We start from the raw sequence: 17,925 nt of genomic DNA, 5'->3' as shown, positions 1-17,925 counted from the left end.
CAAAATACTCTGAAAATACAATATATATATATATATATATATATATATATATATAATATATATATATTGAAATGTGACGGCGTGGTTGTTGACTTGGTTGCTTCTGGGTCCTTCTAGCTATGTAGGGGTAATCCTAGCAACCCAAGCTCAACTCGTCCACAGATATATGATAAGCGGGGTACTGGTTTGATAAGTCTCCTCGAACGGGGTGGTAGTTTCTAGAGGTATTAGCTGGAAGACTTGGTGTAAATAAAATACAAGCTCTTCCGTAATTATAACCACTTTATTGAACAACACTAACAATATGACATTCAATGTCTAATAAACTAGAGTCACTTACAGTGTCTAGGATTTTACTAACTTTTACAAGAACTACTCGACTATTATATATACTAATATATCTGGGTCATTAATAATAAAACAAGGTGTTTTTGTAATGTACTGTTTATGGACTAAATAAATTTATAACAAACTTACTGTTGCTGTCGCAATTGAAACAATTTTTGTTTACAATTGCGCAGGACAGTTGATGCTTCCCCTAAAAAGTCTGACAGTCCCATTGGCAGACATTAAAAAAAAAATATATTTATTACGGCCTGTTCCTCCGTTTGAAAAATTTTGTCGTCCTCGATAAAATCAATTAAAGTGCCACCTTGGTTTATTACTAATGCCCTTCTGAATAAATAAATATAAATTATTAAAAATTTAATAATATTAATTTTAGTATAATAATATATACATATTCTGATGATTATGTAGTAATTAAAATTTCATAACACAAATATACATTATAATATATCAAATTTCATTAGGTGTCAAATTCTGCATTTCTCTAGCCTCGGTGTTATTTTCTGTTGAGTTGTGCGCTTTGTTATTATGCAAGCTATTAGCAATACCACTACAACTATTGATATTATAATTAAAATGTATACATATTTAGAGTTGCTACTAGTGTGTGGTATTGCTGCTTCTTGTTCTCTTTTAAATTGTTCTATATTTCTTGCAAACTGCTTTAACAGCTCATCATTATTGATACTATTCGAAAATCTGTAATACTTTGGAACTGTGTCAAGTGAAATGTTTCCAATTTCAGTTCAATCCCAGATACATTTATTTTATTCATAAAATTATGTGTAACTATATTTTGAAATTTAGATTTAGCTCGAAGCGTAATTTCATGGTTAACTAACTTACATCCATCCGCAAGGCTTATCAGTCCTGTTCCTGATATCTCAGTAATATTTCTCGTATTTCTACAAGAAATACTAATGATTTCTCTTCCAGGACTGACAAATCCCCACGTATTTGCAGAGTGTAAGTTGAAAAATAAAGTGTGATTAAGTTTTAAAAATTTTGTCTTGCAACAATCTGGGATTTGCCCTTTCGAAAGAAACATTTCACTTTCACAATTTTTTCCATCTCTTAAATTGTATATGGGTTTGTTGATTTCCCAAATGAACTGATTATTATCAACAATGATGAGCTGATTAACTTCATTATCGTTCAGCGTTACATATTGAGTCAAATCTTTTTTGATCATTATTCGCGACGACTTCTGTTCAATAAATAAATAATTATTTGAACCGACGTGTTTCGGAATTGCGGTTGCCTGATATAGATCAAACTCATTTTCCGAAACAAGTGGTAATTTGATCTTGAAATTTAATTTATTATTAAAAATATAAATATTAATCTTTGCAATATTATAAATTTGGAGAAAATTCTTATTTAAAATACTAGAAGGAAATCTTAATGAATTTTCTAAATTTGGCGTGATTTTAAAGATTTGACTCTTTAATTGTCGTAAAGACATGACGTATGGGTGCATCTTCCCATGCAAAGCTGAAACGATAATTTCAGTTAATTTATTCTGATAGATTATAAAATTTTCTATATGATAATTGAAAATTATAAACATTTTCTCTATCTCCATCATTATATTAGCAATCTGCAACTCCTTTCCTGTTTTGTTAATAGTTTCAAAAATTTTATCAAAGTGATTTCGATACTTTCTGTAATTTTATTTAATTGTTTTGTCAAATTATCTAAGGCTTTAAATTCCGACTTGTAAATTGCTACTTGTTGCTTATTTAAATTAATTAAATGATTTTGATTTTCTTGTAAAATTGAAATCTGTGATCATAATACATAGCGTCGGACTCTGTCAAAGTACCAAAAGTTGTTTAAAGACTGATCCAATAATGTTTAAAAGTGCGCGCTTGCTTCTTGTGCTGTCGCTTTCTTCTATTAAATCAATAATTATTTCATTTTGTGAATTTATACTTCTAAGTACATTATTAGATGAGTCTAGGAAAGGTTTGCAGATTTCTTCATAGAGTGATGTGTTACATCTATTACTGAAAATATCATAAGTTGTTAAAATTCTCTTTAGATTCAACTTATAATCAAATAAATTATGTGAAATTATTAATTCAAAATAATCTCCGCACAACTCAACGTCACCTAGTCTCTCGTAATATATTCCGGGGCTATCAATGTAAGTAATATTGAAGGGGAGAGCCGTTTCGCCCGGAACCAAAAATGCCGTGAGAATTGCCAGAGATATTGCCAGAATTTTCGAATTCATCCTGTTGGGAAATGGGTTTTGTACTTGCAAATTCTATTAAAATTTAAATATTGAATTTTTTCAAATTATTATTATGAATAGTTATTATTTTACCCTTTACGTCTATCATTGAATTTACACCCTCTTGTTCTATTACCTTAAAAGGTCCCTTATAAATGGGCATAAGCTTTTTACACTTGCCTTTGTAAGGTGTTTTATCCTTCATAAGAACCAAATCTCCAACAGAAAATTTTGCTTCATTAACAAATTTATCAAAATTTTCTTTATTCTTTTCTTTAGATTTAATTAAGTTTTCGCGAGCAATCGAATTGATCTGTTGAAGCCTGTTTTTAAATTCATGTAAAAAATTTCATAAGTGTTTTGAGGCTTTGGTTCTTTGTTTACAAATGAAGGTAAATCCACCTTACGCCCATACACGAGTTCAAAAGGAGAAAATTTAGTTGAACAATGTGGAGAGGTGTTATGTACAAATACCGCGTATTTAACCCATTGGTCCCAGGTTGTTTCATCCTTGCTAATGTATGACCGGATGAAGTTCAAAAACATATGATGGCATTTTTCCAATGAGGCGTTAGATTCCGGATGATACATGGATATATTAATCTTGTCAATTTTTAATAATTTACATGTATCTTTAAATAAAGTGCTCATAAAATTGGTTCCTTGATCAGTCAGCACAGCTTCCGGAATTCCAAATCTTAAAATTACTTCGTCTACGAATGCCTTAGCAACTGTTTTCGCCTCCTGATTAGGAATAGGAATAGCGCCAGCGAACTTTGTTAGATCGTCTATAAACGTCAGCATATATTTGTTTCCATCATTAGAAATCGGGTAGGGCCCACAAATGTCCAGGCAGATGCGTTCGAATGGGTACACCGAAGTAGTAGTCACTAGGAGTGGCTCTCTCGTATATCTCGATGATTTACTAACTTGGCATACCTCACACTTGTTAATAAAATTTTCCACATCTTTTTTCATGTTTGGCCATAGATATGCTTCTCTTATTTTGTTGTATGTTTTAACTATTCCTAAATGTCCTCCTATAATGTGATTGTTGTGATATTTCTCTAAAATCCTGTTGATTTCATCTTTGATAAATTTACTTTAATAAAATTATTATACATTTTAATTTTGACATTTTTATCTTTAAATATAAATCGAAATATTAATAATATTTCTTCGGATTTTAATGCCTTGTAATCTTCTAATTTGGTTGGATTAGAAATATTAAATTCCTTGATATCCTTCTGTTCAGCGTAATTTAGTAACGTTTCAATGCAGCTGAAAAAATCCTTTAGTTTTACTGGCTCATTTTGTTTATTTGTTATGAGATAGATGTAATGACAACCATTTTCTGTAGTGTGTATTGCTGAGTGTACTTCGGCGTTTTCGGTAAAGTCATTTCTTCTTTTTGGTGTAAAAATGACTCTTGGAGTGCCCTTGGAAGATAAGTTAATGTTATCGTCGGAGGTTGTAACGTTGTTGTTGATAATTGATCCATTGTTTTTGATATCGACGAATTTGTCATAAGCATTTCTCAATAATAACACAATCTTTTCTTCGATATTGCAATCTCCGTATTTAGTGTCGTACCTTGATAAACAATCTGCGACGACGTTCGCCTTCCCGGGTTTGTACTTGACGTCGAACTCGTACTCATCCATAGCGAGCTTCCAACGTATGTGTCTGGCCGTGGGATCCTTACAGTTATATAGATATGTCAATGGCTGGTGGTCAGTATAGATAATAAACTTCTGTCCATATAAATAAGGCCGAAACTGTCTAACACTCCATATGATAGCTAATAACTCCTTATCTATTATGGCATAGTTCAGTTCCGCCTTGTTAAGCTTTCTGGAAGCAAAAGCCACTGGCATCTCTCCTGCTGGACCGTCTTGAGCCAGAACCGCTCCTATGGCTTCACCGCTGGCATCCGTTGTCAAGATAAACGGTTTATCAAAATCCGGGTATTGCAATATTGGCGCCTTTATAATAGCTTCTTTTAAAAGATTAAATGCTCTATCTTCCTTTTCACTCCAATTCCATGCCTTATCCTTCCTCAGCAGTAATGTTAGTGGATTAGCAATCCTTGCAAACTCCTTAATAAATTTCCTATAGTAGCCTACCAAACCTAAGAACATTTTAACTTCTTTAGGATTTATTGGTGCTCTAAAGTTTTTTACTGCTTCCACTTTATCAGGATCTGGAGTAACGCCTTTTTCGAAATCACATGCCCCAAATAGGTCAGCTCCCGCCTTAGGAACTCACATTTTATTGGCTGGAGTTTCAGGTTATGGTTACGAAGTTGCTCGAATACATCTCGTAACCTAGAATTGTGCTCCTGGAGTGTCTTACCGTAAACGATAATGTCGTCCATATACACTAATCCTTTAAAGCCTTCGACTCCTGCCAATACCATGTTCGTTAACCTTTGCAGGGTGCTTGGTGCATTCTTAAGTCCAAAAGGCATTCTCTTGTATTGAAACTTCCTTCCGATAGCTGAAAACGCTGTCTTAGCTCGGTCTTCTTTATTCAGTTCCACTTGGTGAAAACCGCTTGCTAGGTCGAGGGTTGTGAAAAACCTCGATTGGCCTAAGTGGTCCAAAATCTCAGCTATATTAGGCAACGGGTAAGTGTCGCTGACCGTAATTTCGTTTAGTTTCCTAAAGTCCACACAGACGCGCCACCTTCTATTGCCGTCTATATCCTGTTTTTTTGGAACCACTAGTAGAGGGAAATTCCATGGGCTATCTGAAGTTTCTATTATATCATTTCTCAGCATCTCTTCTATTTGTTTCTTAATTTCAGCATGCTGTGCCTGAGGGAGTCTATATTGCTTTATAAAAATAGGTTTATTACTTGTAGTTATGATCGAATGTTTTGTGGACTCTGTAAAAGATAATTTGTCTCCCTCAAGATAGAATAAATCATAAAAGTCCTCACAAATTTTTAAAATAGAATTTCTTTCATCATTTTCCATATGACTTGTTCTTATACTTTCCTTTACTCTTTTAATTCGATCAAAATTACACTTTATATTATTAGAATTTATATTCAAAATATTATATTCGGAAATAGGATTCAAATTGGGAGAGATTAGATTATTATTAACATTAACGTCATAATTATTTGTATTCAAAACTTTAATTAATATTTTACCGTCAATGGGTTTAACTAAACAATTAGCTATATAGACTCCTTCTAGGATTTCAGCAGCCTTACAGAAGAGATCCTCTGCCTTATCTGTAGTAAATGAAACTGCCTTTTCGGTCCTAGCTGGAATCAAATGATTAACAGGAACATCTATAAGACCATTATTTTCTTCTTCAGAAGTTTTAATATTATGTGTGGGATTTTTACCCATTTTATCATTGTGAGAATCTAAGTCTCTATTCATATCCGTGTCTCTATCAGTTGCGTTATCGCAGGGCCCAAAATCTGATAGTTTAACCTTTAACGCACGAACAGAATTTAATTTGTGATTTTCATCCATTGTACCATTGAGGTTTCTTGAAATATCACTTGGAGAATTGTGTTCTGATTCCATCAATTCCCTTGTAGTCTGGTCTGGTATCCTGTTATGTTCATTAATATTCGGATCTAACTCTCTATTATTAATTCGCTGGTTTTTCTTCCTATTCCGACTTTGTTTGAAATTTGATAGCGCAGTGTGTTTGTCATCGCACACCATTGCTGCGTGCTCTTGACCGTCAACCTTGCGATGTGTTGTTTTTGCGGATTCAGCATTTCGCGTCTCTTGGTTATTGTTTGAACAAAAATTAATATGAATCAGTTGATTATTGACATTGATAGAAAGTGTGTTGTGTGAAAAATCTATAATGCCGTTAAATTTTAAAAGAAAATCTAAACCGATTATACCATCAGTTTCAATGCTAGTGTCACCGGAAATAACAGTGAACTTGTGCTCGAGATTGATATCGTCAAATTTTAAATTTAACGGTATCGAACCCAATGTGTGCACGTATTCTCCTGAAATTCCGCGCAATCTTGGCATATCATTCGTGTTAATATAATCAGGTGAGCAAAAATTATATTTTATTAAAGAAATATCGCTTGCTGAATCTACAATAAAAACACACTGTGTACCATTTAAGTTTAATATGACCTTATTACTCTCATTAATCCTTTTGCTTGACAATCCAAAACTTCTATATACCCGAGTGCAGGAGTGATCGCTCGAACACTCGGCATTATTCAGTTTTTTTGGCTTTTATTCTGACCGGATCGTCTGTGATCTTCGGAGCGTCTTGGCTGAGGGCTAGGAGGTCGTGGTACAGACTCACTGCGTCGAGGTGGTTCTCCGACGTTCTCCATTGTTTGACGAGGCCTATGGTCGACCTTAAATATAGTCCTCCGTCTACAATTAGAGTATTGATGTCCCGGAATCTTGCATCTTTTGCAGAATGGTGCTCCGGTCTCTTTCGCTGTAGAATTAGTTGTCAGTGATTTTGTATTTCCCCCGTAGTGATGTCCACTCCTACCTAGGTTTTGTTCCTCTTGAATAGCCATCAGTACAGCATCCTCTAGATCAGCATGTCTGGCCGCTTTAATTAATATTCTGAGTTCTGGCCTAAGGCCATTAATGAATACCGTCAAAGCTAGCTGATTGTGAGCGGATTGTAATGAGCGCAATGATGCTTTATCATCTGTTTTTGATTGGTCACACATTAACCCAAGGATTTTTTCGATTTTCTCTGAATATTTTCTAACAGATTCGCCTGGCAATTGTCTTATATTGGCAAGTTCTAATTGTAATTCCGGTATAGAACGACGTTCCCCAAATTTTGAAATTAATAAGTCTTTAACTTCATCCCATAACAAGTTTTCTGTATTTCTAATATAATTAAAAGCAGACCCCTCTAATTTAGTTAAGGCTATTTTTAAAAGTTGTGAAGCTGTTGCAGAATTTGAACCTTTTCTTAACGTATCTACTGTATAAATAAACTTATTTAACTCTGATGGTTTTCCATCAAATCTAGGAATTAAATTTATAGCTGAATTTATTGCTACAGGGTCAATTCTTGTGTCTTCTTCCTCTAATCTAAACTCATCTATTTGTGTTGCGAACGTGGATCTTCTGGGAGAATGCGCCATTGTTTTCAGAGAGAAAAGAAAAAAGTCACTTACTTGGGGAGTAAAATCCTAGTAGTATTGTCCAAAAGTTCCGGTTGGTTTGGCTGCCACCTGTGTCCTTTGAGTCCTTCGTGCGTTCGGGGTGGAATATGGCCCTTTAGCACTTCACTGTCTCAGGAAATCCCACCGCTGCCACCATGAAATGTGACGGCGTGGTTGTTGACTTGGTTGCTTCTGGGTCCTTCTAGCTATGTAGGGGTAATCCTAGCAACCCAAGCTCAACTCGTCCACAGATATATGATAAGCGGGGTACTGGTTTGATAAGTCTCCTCGAACGGGGGTAGTTTCCTAGAGGTATTAGCTGGAAGACTTGGTGTAAATAAAATACAAGCTCTTCCGTAATTATAACCACTTTATTGAACAACACTAACAATATGACATTCAATGTCTAATAAACTAGAGTCACTTACAGTGTCTAGGATTTTACTAACTTTTACAAGAACTACTCGACTATTATATACTATAATATCTGGGTCATTAATAATAAAACAAGGTGTTTTTGTAATGTACTGTTTATGGACTAAATAAATTTTATAACAAACTTACTGTTGCTGTCGCAATTGGAACAATTTTTGTTTACAATTGCGCAGGACAGTTGAATATATATATACTAGCTGACCCGGCAAACGCTGTTTTTCCATCAAAAATATTTTGCCGCATTGCAGAAGTTCTTATAATATACATGATATATTAATAATAATGTTATATTATTAATTATATTTTTATTACACAAATTTCTTTACATTTTGATAATTAATTCGAACGCATCATAATGCTTTGTTTATTTTAATTTTATTTATGTCAAATAGTGAAATATTTTTAATCAATGAATAAATTAGATTTTAGTCTGAATCATCGCAGTACCTGCGATATATTATCTAAATATATAATTTTTATATAAATATCAGATTTTTTTACTTTTGCATTTAATTTAAAAATATTGAATGTCAATTTCATATATCCATTATGCACTAAATTTTTCAATGCCAAAATATTTCCTTTTTGGTTCGAAATTTAATATAATATAATATAATATAATATAATATGATATAATTTATATCTATAATTTGATTGCCAATATTGCCTATAACATAACTTGGAGTAATTAATTTATTTGTATCTTATTGAAGTCGTTAAAAATTCATTTTTTTTGAACTGTCAGAATTTTGTTTATGATTAATGTTAAATTCAATATGTCGCTTTTTTATTGTGATCTATAATGTTTTAATCACTGTCATATAAATTATCCCTGAAACTAACATGGATAAAGTTCTGAGAAATCCGAGTCCAAATCTATAAAATGTTTGATTTTTGGCACTTTTATTAATTTTTTTTATCAATTTTCGTACTGTAAAATAATGGATGATTATCAAAATTTAGACTATAATTAATATTTAGATAGTAATATTTAGACTATAATTTTAGATCTATACTTTTTATTTTGGCATTGAATTATTTTCATTGAAATCAAGTGAAACATAAATATATTTATTCGATATTTATATAAAACATATAATTAAAATATGCATTAAAATCATATTGTCTATAAGTAATATGTCATTTTATAAATAGTATTTATTACTTTGGTGCTTGATATGGGTATGAATTTGTAATAAAATATATTCTTTCTTTTGGATCGAAATTTAATATAATATGATATAATATTTAGTTTGTCCAGTTTGTTTTTGTCAGATTGCAAATGATACCTTCAGATTGTACTATTCCATTTAAGAGGTTACAATTTTCTGTATGATTAACGTTTGCGATGGCAATCAAAATTTATCTCAACTCATATAATAATAATATTTTATTTTAATTACACAAATTTCTTTACACTTCGATAATTAATTCCAACGCATGATGCAGGTGTTTTGTTTATTTTAATTTAGTTTATGTCATTTTTTTTTAATTAATGAATAAATCAGGTGAATTAACAAATCAGTATCTTTATCTGAATATACAATTTTTTATATAAATATTTGATTTTTTACATTTTCATTTAATTGAAAAATAGTGAATGTCAATTTCATATATTCAATATGCAGTATATTTGTAAATGTCAAAATATTTCCTTTTTGGTCGAAAATTAATATATGATATTTATTTTACAATATTGTGTTGTATCTATAATTTGTTCGGCAATATAACTTGGAATAATTAATTTATTTGTTTCCTATTGAAGTCGTTAATTTTTTTTTTTTTGTGAAATGTCAAATTTTTGTTTATGATTAATTATAAATTAAATATACCGCTTTTTTATTGTGATCTCTGATCTATAAGGTTTTGATGAAGTTTTGGTTTCCGAAATAATTTGGTAAGCTAATCAAATAAATATAAATTGTAAATCTATTTATATAATTATTTTCATAAATATTGACAAATGACATTTGACGATTTTCATGTCAACATTTATTCAAATTTATAAACATTGACTTTTAATTAGATTTAAAACTATAAATTGTGATTTTGAATATAGCATTTCATCTAATTTGGATATAAATGCTGGGTATATCTACATATGTATATGTTTTTGAATTAAATTTTTTGAACTGTCAAATTTTTTTTTCAAAAATCATAAATCTTTTTTTCTCGAGTTTTCCATAAATTTTGACATTTGTCATTTTAGTGTTTTGTTTTTTTTTGGCCATTTTCTGTCAAAATTTTTAGAAATTTATAAAAATTATATAGTTATATTTTAAATTTACTTTTCAAAATTTCCTATAACCTAAGTTGGATATATATGCACACGTTGAGCCAATAAAATTTAAAATCGGTCCAGTAGTTTGGGCGTCCATCGCGAACCAACATCGTGACACGAGATTTATATATATATATATATATATATATATATATATATAGATATATATCTGTTGCTTTTCATTTCAATTAAGAAAATTTAAATCAAGCAAACATGACGTATTAAATAGTATCGTCAAATATTAGCGTAATACGTAGAATCCTGCAATCGTCTTTAAAATCGGTACGAAATACAAACAATAATGCTTATTTGACACTTCTTAGAATATATATTTGAAATATTTTTAAATCAATTTCAACAAAAAACATTGGTAATTGTTGCAAAAAACAAAAGTGTGATGATTTCTTGTTTCTGGTTGAAAGTTAGTGTTATGTGTTTTTGTTTATCTCCTTTTGAATACCAAAGGTTCTTAAATCTGCTGATATATGTGTATTGTGCTGATGTTTTCAGTAGACTAACTTAAAAAAACGGCACAATTCTTGGCAGTACGTAGTATAAGGGCTACGTATTTCGTAGAACATACTTCGTTCATGAATCTAGACACAACGCAATTTACCATGGACACAGCGATTACAGAAAAATAGCGATTCCTTCCGAATAATTTCGAACCACCCCGAATAGCCTTAAGTTTTAAGCACTCTAGCGTTTGTTTGCTATAAAGACACTGTTTTGAGAAAACGATAATTTTCGAAAAATGCCGGACTATCGGGCTTTCCAGACTTTTGGGTGCTGGCCTAAAAAACTTCTACTATGACTAACTATTCACGCATCTTTAGTTCTTTTCACGATTATTCCTCACACCGTTTATTTTTCACGATGCTTTTTCAATGTGAATACATTTCAGAAGCTGAAATATACAGTATGTGTATCGATACTGCTGTGAAATTTTCTGCATGATTAATTCTTTTCAAAATCTCCACATTTTATTCACTTATACCTATATCTTCGGTTTGTATTATTCTTGATAATATGATTTTATTCAATGCATGGGAACTGGGAAACCCAACTGGGACCTTTTGCACGTAAAGCACATTCCTGTAAGCCATACGCGTATGTGCATATAATAATAAACATAAACGGAAGTAGTATAAATATAGAGAATGAAAATATCATATTACAATTCTCTGTGTGCCATTAAGGAATAAGATTTTGACGTGATAACTTCTGGATTCATGAATATTATAAGGCTTTTGTTTTGCTGAAATATGCGTTGCCCAAACAAAATTGCGTGACTATGAATATTTTGAGCTATTTTTACCCCAAAGGAGATAATAATCATATTATTAAAGCTGGTTTAAAATTTATCATTCATCCTATTATTTTATAATATATAATGTGAAAATATTAGATTGCAATTAAAAACGTATGGCCTTCAATTTTATTTCAATTTATTCATTCATTCAAAGTTTCAGTTGGCTTTTTACGTTTACTGACGAAGTCCAAGTGCAAAATACCTTTTGCTTTTAAATAGTAGATGAATCAGCTGTCAGTCAGCAAAAAAGAGCTTTTCGATCGATTGTGTAGTGTGTTTAGTTCTCGTTAGGCTTTTTTATTTCTGCAAAGTTTAAATGGCATCTTAAATTCACAAAAAGTTATGATCCGTTTACTGTGACGAAGCTTTAAAAAAGCGGCAGTGTCAAAGTTGGTTTGTCACATTTTGTTTTTGTGATTGTCTACTCAAAGATGAAAAACGCTCTGGTCATCCAGTTGAATTTGGTTATAAAGATATTGTCTAGTTATACTCTTGCCAAACAACCAAACAATCAATTCTGATGTCTAAATTGACCGCGAAAACGAAATCAAACGACGCAGTTGAAATATAGTGGCCTGAATTTTCAAATCGAATTGGCGATTTTTTCATTATTGACATTACATATCTTTGTCCTATCTGCAAAAATTATTAAAAATTGGTTGGGATTTTGCCACATTCACTTATAGCCTTGACCTTGTTACTTCTGATTACTTTTTATATTCATGTAGGGGAAGTTATAGTAATCGCAAAAAAATCGTAAATGAAAATTTTTATATATCTTTACGTTTCAAAGGTTTCTGAATATTTTGGCATACCTTACATTTAGAAAAAATGAATGTGTGTGTGCGGATACAATTTTTCGTCGACGTTGTGTAAATTTTTTTGTGTTCCGTAGCAAGATTTTCGATAACGGTACGGGAAGTTCCAGCAATTTGTTTACTAGTTGTTTAGATCTTTACAAAGCTCTTTGAATACTTAACAGTTCAATGATTCTGATGGTAGCAAATTATGACTGATTCAGTTTTTTGATAATAAAAATTGGAAATTTATGAAAGTTGGGTAACGATGCTGCTTGAAAGATGAAAAAATGTCATTGATACAAATTGATGATGCATTGCAGAATAAAGTTAAGTCCTATGAAAAAAATGATTTGATTTTCTAACAAAAATCTGCACTACTTATTTAACAACCTAATAGTTGTTGTTTGAGGCACATGATGCATAGAGATACAGTTTACCCAGATTTCTAGATTCTATAAGCATAACAATTAATGTACTTCTACTGTTTTGCGTTTTCAAAAAGTAAAGGTAAGGGCAATACTATGCTATGTATAACATGCTTATGCTTAGAAAAGAACACTAAACTATTGGGGTGTATGGCATCGTGCCTTAAGGCAAATTGCTAGAACTTCCCGTACCGTAACGAAATGTTCGAGCAATATTAAATATTTTCAAATATATTATTATAAATAAATACTGTAACATTGTATAATATTTACAAGAACTTTATACATTTATAATAAGATTTATATAAACTAAATTGTAAAGTTGAAATTATTTGTTTAAAGTATATTAGAATTAAAATCTTTAGTCAGAATTAAAAATAAAATCTGATTTATTTTCGATATACAAAAAAAAAATTAAAAAAATGGAAAAAAAATATTTTGAAACAAAAATTTTTTTTTCTATAATTAATTATTTTGTTAAAACAAGCAGAAAGTTCTTTGAATCATTTAAATCGGCCGCTTAGTTCTCTCAAAAACTGCCATTTTTTTAACATTTAGCTCTGTATCTTCGAAATGGCTACCTTTGCCAGAAACTAATAACCACTTCTCCCAATCATTACTAATTGAATGTTTTGTAGATCATTTAAATCTGATACTGCGTTCTCTCAAAAACTCCATTTCTATTTTATGTACTCTTTGCTCTTTATCTCCGTAACCGCTGGACCTGCCTTTGCCAAAAACTAATCAGCACGTTTCCTTATCAATAGGAATCGAATGTTTTTTTGAACCATCCAAATCGGTAAACGTGACCGAAAAATTGTATCCATACATACACACACAGACACACACATCCTTCAGAAACCTTCAAAACGTCGAGAAATGTAAAAATTTTCAATTTCGATTTTTGGACGATTACAATAACTTACCCTATACGGGAAATTAATATATTTCAAAGATGTATTGAACAAAAGTTTAAACGTAAATTTCGAACAATAGAAATGTCAATTATGTTATTGTGTGATACATATTATTAATATGTAATAATTGTGTTTACATAATTATTACATATTATTAATATGTAATAATTGTGTGGCCTTATGTCCTTATATTGGCATAATATGTTACTTTTTATTTAAACAAAACTCATAAAATTCTTAAAATAGTTATTTTTAATATTATAAATTTTGTGCGAAATATATTGGAAATCAATATATTGAAAGCTACATAAAAAGTATTATTTATAAGACAAATTTGATTTTAACTGTACCTATAACCGTTTCCGAGGCGCTCGTGTGGAAATTAGTAGAGTTTGACTGAGCCTTTGAGGAGCCCCAGGGCATTATATTGATTGCCCAACCCGACATTGCGATGTAAAGGTTAAGATATTTGGGATTCAAATCAAAGACAGATTACAACAATGATATTGTACGAATATGTATTGTATTTTATTCGAATTACAATATTTTAAAATTAATTTACAATTCATATTGCAATAAATAAATAATTTATATATACAATTTTTTTTTTTCAAATACATATAATCCATCTTTGCAAATAATTTTGCATACTGATTTTCATGTGTTTGTAGAACTTTAAATTTTTCAATAAAATGGTTAATAAGATTAATGTTTGAAAATTGAGTTTTATTAATAATTTAGAATTATGATATAGGGCAGAGCGGTGCTTGAAGTTCCACGGGTAAAAAGGTCTACCACCAATATCTCAAATATCTGTAAAGTTAAGGCCCATGAAATTTATATTTTGAATTGGTTGAATAATGTAGCTATTATTTCTTTAAATCATTTTGAAATTAAAAATAAAACATAGAACCTGTTTGCCCTCTTGTCGTCTCAATTTACTCGGCTTATGGGGTAAAAAGGACCAGGAAATTTTGAATAGTTGTTTGTTTTAATTGTATTATTTGTTGCGATATTGGTTTGGTTTTTACAATATAATTGCTCGAAGTCAAATTGGACCTCTGTGCCCCACCCTACCCCATCACCGTTGTTTTTGTAACTTTGTACAGTAAGTGCTTGGTATTCATTTCAATCAATTCCGCAATCGAACATTTTGTATTTCTTTTATGTTTATTCTTTTAGATTTTCTCTTCGATTTTGCATACTCCGAAAAAGATGCACATGTGTCCAAATGTTCATGCGCCTTGATTTCTTTTTTCCATTGACAATTCGCGTTTGGAAACACTTGGTATGATTTTTAAAAATTCAATATGGAATCGACAGATTTCAGCCGGAATATTAAATTATTCTATATCCGAATAGATATTATAATACCAATAATTATTAAAAACTAGTAATAATTTAAAATTTATAAATATATATTAAATTTTATTAATAATACTAAATTAATTTATAAGTTAATGATTCAATAAGATTTGTAGTAAACAATTGTAAGAATGGCATCTGGCCTTATGATGTCATCAAAAGCCAATAAAAAAAAAAAAAAAAATACATCTTTGCTCATTTTCTTATAAGTATAATATTTTAATAATATGACATATTTTAAATAACAAAAATAATCACAGTTAAATAATATAATTAGTGACTAAAAATATTAGTTGTTTCGTTTAAGAAATTATCACGTAAAAGCTCGATCGAATTTTTTTTAACCATACACATACATGCATTTAATGATACTTGCCAACGCCCTTTGGAGCATTTTTTTAGAAAGAAGAATTTTTAATAGTCGATAAATTTTGAAACTTTTAAATTCAGTTTAAGAAATTATTTTCTACTCTAAAAAGCTTGACCCTATATTGTCATTATTTTTACTATGGTTCTAGAAATATTTTAGGGGAAGTTATAATAATCGGCAAAAATCGAAAATGAATTTTTTTGCATATCTTTACGTTTCAGAAGGTTCTGAACATTTTGGAATACCTTAGGAGAAAATTGATGTTTGTATATGTATGCATGTGTGGATACAACTTTTGTTCATATTAACTAATTATTCAAGAAACATTCGATTCCATTTGAACATGTGCTGATTAGTTTTTAGGAATGGCAGGCAAAGCCGTTTCGGAGATACGTAGCAAAGAATGTAGAAAATTTAGTTTTTGAGAGAACGGAGCATCCTATTTGAATGATTCAAACAACATTTCACTTGAATTCAAAACAAAAAAATACTTTTAATTATGTTTCATGATTGTTATTGTGACAATCGATCCTGTCACCCCGTGTCGTCTTGATGTTGAGTTTTAGGACATCTATATATATATATATATATATATATATATATATATATATATATAAACGTTTTCTTAGATATTGATATATGAATATGTATATCTGAGCTTCAAAATATTATATCAAACATTTTAAGATTACAACCTTTTCAAATATGTGCGGCAAGATTTTCTTACCAAACTGTTCAAAATTCGATTTGGAGTATAACGTAATGTTACCGCGGGTATTTTGAAGCAAGTATATTTTGTATATAGATATAAAAACACACACACACATATATATATATATATATATATATATATATATACATTGCGGCATACGTTTTGTATTAACCCACACATTAGTCCCTGTTATCTGTGTGTCCTTCTCTATCTCTCTCTCTGTTACACCGGAACCGGAACGATCAATATCCTCGTAAGACCCGCCCACCAGTTGGATTCTTATAAGAAAACTATAACGCGTTTATATTTGCTATTTCTCGCACGGATAAATCGCTTTCCCTTACATTTTTCACGCTGCGTTCAACTCGTTTAACATTCCTATGTAGTTTTCCACACACTGTGTATTAATGTTACTTCTTTCTGTAACCGCATTGGAAAATATGGGAAAATCGAGGAAATTGTACCAAATAAAGCACAGGTGGATTCAGTGGGGATCATCAGTGTACATTTGCTAGATCAAAGATTTCTGAACTCATTTTATTTGAGGATTTTCTTGTCTAGATTTGTACTCTCAGATTTGCTAGGCGCTGTTGTTGAAATTTATAGTTATTAAATGGTATTTCTTACAGTTAAGTAAATAAAAGATTTCTTTGAATCATTTACATTTATTGATATTTTTTTTATTTTCATTGTTAAAATATTAATAAATATTTTTCTAGAGCAAGGCTTAGCTTCGACTTCTTATTACTGAAATAAAAACGTTAGAACATTTTTTTACTATTGCATTGTGCAGTGTTAAAAAATTACTAGATGTGAAAATATCCGATTTTCGAAGGCAAATCGCATTTTTTTTCAACTTTTTTTCTGGATCTCCAAAGTCGCTATACTTGCTTTTGCAAAACATTAGTCAATTTTCATTTCGTCAATACAAGTAAAAAACTTGATTTTCATTTTTTGCACCTTTTATCCGTATCTATGAATCGGCTGGACCAATCTTTGCCAAAAACTAATCAGCACGTCTCCTTCTCAAAAGGAATCGAACACTCTTTGAAAAATTCAAATTGCTTGATCCCTGCTGTCGCAAACGTGGACGAAATATTGTATTCATACATATATACACACACACGAACACACACACACAATCATTCATTTTTTCTAACGTGCTAAAATGTTCAGAAACGCAATCAAAATCATTTTAGATTTTTTGACGATTACTATAGCATACGGGAAGTAAATAATTTGTAATCCATAAACAAGAATAAAATAATTTATTATTTAAAGAACAAGAAGATATTGCAAAATTGTACAAATATATTAAAATATATAACTTATTTTCTTTTACAATTTTATTTTGATCTCATAGTATCTTCTTGTTTATTATATGTGGATCAGATTCTAGAGAAACTGACATTGCTCTTCTTTACGGCAATATTGGAAATCTAGAAAAATCTGTAGTCTTGCTACGTTTTTCTCAGTTTTCCCAGCTTAGATTTCGACTGCGTGATTTTAAACGAAATAGACAGCTCGATTCGTTATCGTTTATCTCGATCTTTTTGAAAATAAATACACTGGATATACCAGAAAA

General features: G+C 30.6%; 1 protein-coding gene across 1 annotated transcript in view; it reads left to right on the top strand.

Moving 5' to 3' along the window:
* LOC113385494 overlaps positions 1-17,925 on the top strand; it is a 296,450-nt gene that overhangs the window by 95,692 nt on the left and 182,833 nt on the right. The gene's annotated exons all lie outside the window — the stretch shown is intronic.

The sequence above is a fragment of the Ctenocephalides felis genome, unplaced genomic scaffold (genome assembly GCF_003426905.1).
Source record: "Ctenocephalides felis isolate EL2017-DRISC unplaced genomic scaffold, ASM342690v1 CF-g0.4_SCAFFOLD_03571, whole genome shotgun sequence".
NCBI classification, from domain to species: domain Eukaryota; kingdom Metazoa; phylum Arthropoda; class Insecta; order Siphonaptera; family Pulicidae; genus Ctenocephalides; species Ctenocephalides felis.
The sequence above is the reverse complement of the archived record's forward strand: the minus strand, read 5'-3'. Positions and strand labels throughout refer to the sequence as shown.